This window comes from Mastomys coucha, unplaced genomic scaffold (genome assembly GCF_008632895.1).
Source record: "Mastomys coucha isolate ucsf_1 unplaced genomic scaffold, UCSF_Mcou_1 pScaffold20, whole genome shotgun sequence".
NCBI lineage: Eukaryota > Metazoa > Chordata > Mammalia > Rodentia > Muridae > Mastomys > Mastomys coucha.
The window spans coordinates 87,270,874-87,277,017 of record NW_022196903.1 but is presented as its reverse complement, the minus strand read 5'-3'; positions in this window follow the sequence as shown (position 1 = coordinate 87,277,017).

The window sequence follows — 6,144 nt, the reverse complement described above, 5'->3', positions numbered from 1 at the left end:
AGAGTGCTGGCACACCTGTGAGCACAGGTAACACCACCACTTCTTCTCAAATTCCTGACCTAAGGGGGACCCACCCAGAGTCATCAGAACACAGGAACCAAGGAACAGCCTGGAACGAGATCCTTCAGGTTTCCATCTGCACTGGAGCTAACCCTGTGCCACAGCTCTCCATACCCAAATTCGTCCTATAGAGAATTGGTCTCTCATGAGTACTGACACACAAGCTTGCAGGAAAGACTCAGACTTAAAGGATCTAAAAATGGAAATAGTATCAGTAAAGAAATCACAAAGGGAGACATCCGTGGAGATAGAAAACTTAGGAATGAGATCAAGAGTCATAGATGCAAGCATCACCAACAGAATATAAGAGATAGAAGAGAGAATCTCAGGGGCAGAAGATACCATAGAAAACATTGACACAACAGTCAAAGAAAATGCAAAAAGCAAAAAACTCCTAAACCCAAAACATCCAGGAAATTCAGGACACAATGAGAAGACCAAACCTAAGGATAATAGGTATAGAAGAGACTGAAGACTCCTAATGTAATGGGCCAGTAAATATCTTCAACAGAATTATAGAAGAAAACTTTCCTAACTTAAAGAAAGAGATGCCCATGAACATATAAGAAGCCTACAGAACTCCAAATAGACTAGACCAGAAAAGAAATTCTTCCCATCACATAATAATCAAAACACCAAATGCACTAAACAAAGAAAGAATTTTAAAAGCAGTAGAGGAAAAATGTAAAGTAACATATAAAGGCAGGCCTATCAGAATTTTACCAGACTTCTCACCAGAGACTATGAAAGCTAGAAGATCCTGGGCAGATGTCATACAGACCCTACAAGAACACAAATGCTAGCCCAGGCTACTTATACCCAGCAAAACTCTCAATTACCATAGATGGAGAAAACAAGATATTCCATGACAAAATGAAATTTATACAATATCTTTCTACAAATCCAGCCCTACAAAGGATAATAGATGGAAAACACCAACATAAGAAGGGAAACTACACCCTAGAAAAAGCAAGAAAGTAGTCTTCTTTCAAGAAATCTAAAAGAAGATAGCCATACAAACATAACAACAAAAATAACAACAAAAATAACAGGAAGCAACAATCACTATTCCTTAATATCTCTTAACATCAATGGACTCAATTCTCCATAAAAAGGAATAGACTAACAGACTGGATATTTAAATAGGACCCAGCATTTTGCTGCATACAGGAAAGGCTCCTCAGTGTCAAAGACAGACACTACCTCAGAGTAAAGGGCTGGAAAACAATTTTCCAAGAAAATGGTCCCAAGAAACAAGCTGGAGCAGCCATTCTAATATCAAATAAAATTGACTTTCAACTAAAAGTTATCAAAAAAGATAAGGAAGGGCACTTCATATTTATCAAAGGAAAAATCTACCAAGATGAACTCTCAATTCTGAACATCTATGCTTCAAATGCAAGGGCATCCACACTCATAAAAGAAACTTTATTAAAGCTCAAAACACACATTGCACCTCACACAATAATAGTAGGAGACTTCAACACCCCACTCTCATCAATGGACAGACCATGGAAATAGAAACTAAGCAGAGACACAGTGAAACAAACAGAAGTTTTGAACCAAGTAGATCTAACAGATATCTATAGAACATTTCATCCTAAAACAAAGAATATACCTTCTTCTCAGAACCTCATAGTACCCTCTCCAAAATTGACCATATAATTGGTCACAAAACAGGCCTCAACAGATACAAGAAGACTGAAATAATTCCATACATCCTATCAGATCATCAAAGACTAAGGTTGGTCTTCAATAACAACAAAAACAATAGAAAGCCCACATGCACACAGAAGCCGAATACCAGATCTCAACCTCAGGGTACCCTGCAGTGACCCAGATGCTTCACCTGTGCTTCACAACTCCTGCTTCCAACACCAAGACAGTAACACACCAGGCATTGCTACCACAGATTAAGTTAAAATGTGAGATGTTTGGAATGGTTTCTACTAAATGTTAGTTACATTCTCCCATCATAAAATGTGCAAAGGATTCTTGAACCATCACAAATCATAAGCAGCCTGTATTGGCTTATTTTTTTGTAGTTCAATAGATATATATCTGTTTGGATAGCTGAGTGTATATGTTGAAATACTTTATGATTTAAAATGTCCACATATCCTTTTATCCTGAATTATCTTGTAATTTCTTGAAAACGTTTTGGAAATTGATGAGTTAGCAGTTTTTTATATAATACGCACAATGACAATGTTGCAAGATCTGAACATCATGAATCGGCACACTGGTGATATGACATAAAAAAACAAAAAATAAATAAATAAATTGAAAAAACCTAAATATAAAAAGGAATCGAAAATTCTGGCTTAGAAATAGCATGGCAGGTCACTCGTGGCTTTAAAAAAGCAAACTTTTATCCATAGCTTTATTACTTCAGCATCACCTTTCTATTAAGCCCATGGTATAGCCCAGGCCTTGTGATGAATGCTTTATGAACATCAGCTTAATTGTCTTAACAATCTTGTGACTTATGTTTAATCTTCACTGTGTGGGCAAATGAGTGTCTTTCCTTGAAAGTGAAAACTCTCAAAACTGCCTCTTGCCCTGTAATATGAGAGCCACATTTCTGAACATGGTGTATCAGGGCTTTTCAGGTTTAACCAGGCCACACCCCCACCAGGGGTCCTGTGTGCAGCTGTGGTCTGTGCTTTCTCTATTGTAACCATGACTGACTTAACATTTCACGGAGCACACCAAGCTCAAACCAGTCCGTCCCTGAGACCTCATCTATCTTACCCCTCTCACGGCAGCGTCTTTCTCCTGTCTGCTTGTTCACCTGGACAGCTTGTATTCATTTAGGCTGAGGATGGATGTGCTACCCTGGGATCCATGCTGCTTGTATTCATTTAGACTGAGGATGGATATACTACCCTGGGTTCCAGGTTGCTAGCAGTTTACACAGAACTTGTCACCTTATCCTTTGTGCTTTGGGGTACCCTGAACATGATTCTCCTACAGCAACTGCCACTCCCTGAAGACTATCTCTAAGGTCAAAACACGAGACAGGGAACATTGATTGGTCGGTCGTGTGATGCCTGGCATGTAGTGTGTGCTCATCCTATGCTTATAAGATGAATAAGCAGGCTTTGCCCAGCCATGTCTGCTCTCTCACTCTGTCTTTGAACTTAGGCCCTTTCTGGGATGTGGGAAAGTCTTTGGCTCAATGATTGGTTTAGCATTCTCACTTGTGGTATCCCAAGAGACATATTTAGAGGAGATTTGTTTCTTCCAAAGAACTCAGGCAGATTGTTCTGGATTGGCGTGGGGACCACAAGGGAGTGCTTGGCATTATATGTACACTTGGACATAAATTACACATCAAGAAATTTACCCAGAGAATTTAACAGTACTGGGGAAAATATTTTATTTTCTTGATATTCATCATTGTGGTTTTTATATAGCAGCAAACAATTAATGGGAAAAAAATCTAAATGTCTTACAGTGAAGTTTGGTTGACGGAATCATGGTAGACCTATATAAAAGAATTCAAGTTGCCTATTAAAATAATCCTGCATATGAGGATTTTAATATAGGAAGAACAGGAAACAGAGATTATAAATGTTATATATAGCATGATCTAACATTGATTTAATGTAATAAAATTTACCTTTAATTTGCATGCATTTAGTGTGACTGTGCATACCTCTGTGTGGGTATATGCATATAATAAACTTGGGGAAAAGATCTGGAAGTTTTATACCCAGGTAGTAACAGGAATTCTTTCTGCCCCTTGGCATAAAGTAATAAATTCACATTTTTGTAATACATATTTAAAGTTTGTATGCAAAATATCTTTATATTCACAGCACTGTTCAGTAGAGTTCATTTCCTAAACCCTAATTTCTCCATTACATTAAAACAAAATCTTCTAAAATTGAGTTATGAAATGATGCTGCCCAATCAAAGCCTCTCTGTTAGATCTGACAAATTATCCTGGAAGTGATGTCCTTGGGACAATTCACAATTGGATTGCTGAGGTGAAACATTATCTTGGTCCAGGCAGAAGGAGAGGGTGAATCGTAATTGCTTTTTAAAATGGATTTTATGTTGAGAGTTCTAAATGATGGGTTTGTATTTTATTCAGGCTTTCAAAAAAGTTCTCTAAATATATTAATCTACAATATGGTTAACTCAACTGGGTTCCATCAGACATCTAAGAGAGAGATGATAAGACATTGTGCAGTTACAGGTGAGTTTCCATCTGCAAGGCTAATGTAATTATACAGACCAAATATCACCAAATTCCCCCATTCACAGATGACTCTTGACTGTGCAGCGTCTTCAGCATCTGACTCTTAGTCTTTGTAGTGAGTTACACTTTCCTGATTACATCATGAGTCTCTGAACATTAGGCTGTGTCTTCTGATTCTGGAAAAGTGATACCCAGGTATCAACCAACCAGGGGGTCTGGTTGGTTGATATTGTTGTTCTTCCTATGGGGTTGCAAACCTTTTCAGCCCCAGCTAATTTTAAAGTAGTCTAAAAGTCTATAAAATTTAAGGAATATTTTCCTAGGCAAACTCAAGGAAGCAGCACTAAGGCTCTTCTGCAGACAAGATCTCCTGTGATAGTGATTCTGGCCCAGCTCTTGCTGGCTGTTGCTTCAACCCACACTGGGCATCTTCCAGCAGATGTTCTCTTGACAGGTGTGAAGTTCACTTTATCCACCATGAGACCCCTGAGAAGTCCTCTGTTGATGATGTAGCAACCTTTCTTCTTCTCTCCAATGCTATGGAGATATTAAAGGCAATGGGGGCAGGGAGGCATGACTAGAAGGCTTTAACAGAAATTACTGGTATGTTAGGGAATAAAAGGTACAGTTTAGTTGCAGATCATATTCCAATATATGTTCATATACATACATGTATATGTATATTCTTAAATGAGCCTTTGTTTCTTCACTACTCACTGGCTGCAAATGAATTCAGGGCATTATGCATGTAGAAAGCAGGATTCTGAGAGGGAAAAAGTTTCATTAATATAACAATACAAAAAAAAAGCCTCCTGCTATTCAGAACTTTGTAAAGTGTTATCCAAATAATCAAGATCAATATACTTTAGTACAGAGAAAGCTATCAACTGAAATGAAAATATGGAAATTTAACTAAGAGAATATTGTTTTGAGTAAGCAAATTTTGGAGGAAGAATAATGACTTGTACTGTTTAAGTACATCACTAAATCAGAAAAAGAACAATGAAATGTATTCTAGCATGAATGCATTCTGGGATCAAATGCTAGATAGAAAAATAATTGGCTTGTGAGAAATATTTTGAAATTATAATTAGTATTTGTGCTGATTAATCTCAATTTTCAACTTCATGAGTTCTAGAATCACCTGAGAGATGGGTCTCTGGACATGTTTGTGAGGTGTTACCTTGATTAGGTTAATTGAGGTGGGAAGCCTTGCACACTGTGGGTGTCACCATCCTATGCTTGGATTCTGGAGTCTATAAGAGAAAATGAACTGAATGAAGGCATTCATGTCCCTCCGCTTCCTTATTATAGATACACTATAACTGATTGCCTCAAGATCCTGCTGCTGTGACTACCCCACTATTATGGACTACACCTTGGAAATGTGAGCCAAAATAAACCCCTTTGCCCTTACGTTTCTTTCGTTGGTGTATTTTATCACAATAATTGTAAAAGTGACTAAGATAGTGGTCAGATCTGCATGACATATAACATTTTTTACTTATTTCATTCTACTGTCAATTTTCTTTTATTAGCCTTTGAATTAATTTTTATCACTTATAGATGGAGGTCATAACCAGCTAGGCAATATTTTCTATGCTGGCTAGTTTTATGTCAACTGAATATAAACTAGAATTATTTGAGTAGAAGGAATGTCAATTGAGAAAATGCCCCCACCAGATTGTCCCATGGGCATGTCTGTGGTGCATTTTCTTGATTGATGATTGGTGTGAAAGGGCCCAGCTCACTGAGACTGGTACCGCCTCTGGGATGGTGGTCCTTAAGGATATAAGATAGCAGGCTGAGTAATCCAATGAGCAGCATTTTTCTACAGCCTCTGCTTTCAATCTCTGCCTCCAGGTTCCTGCCTT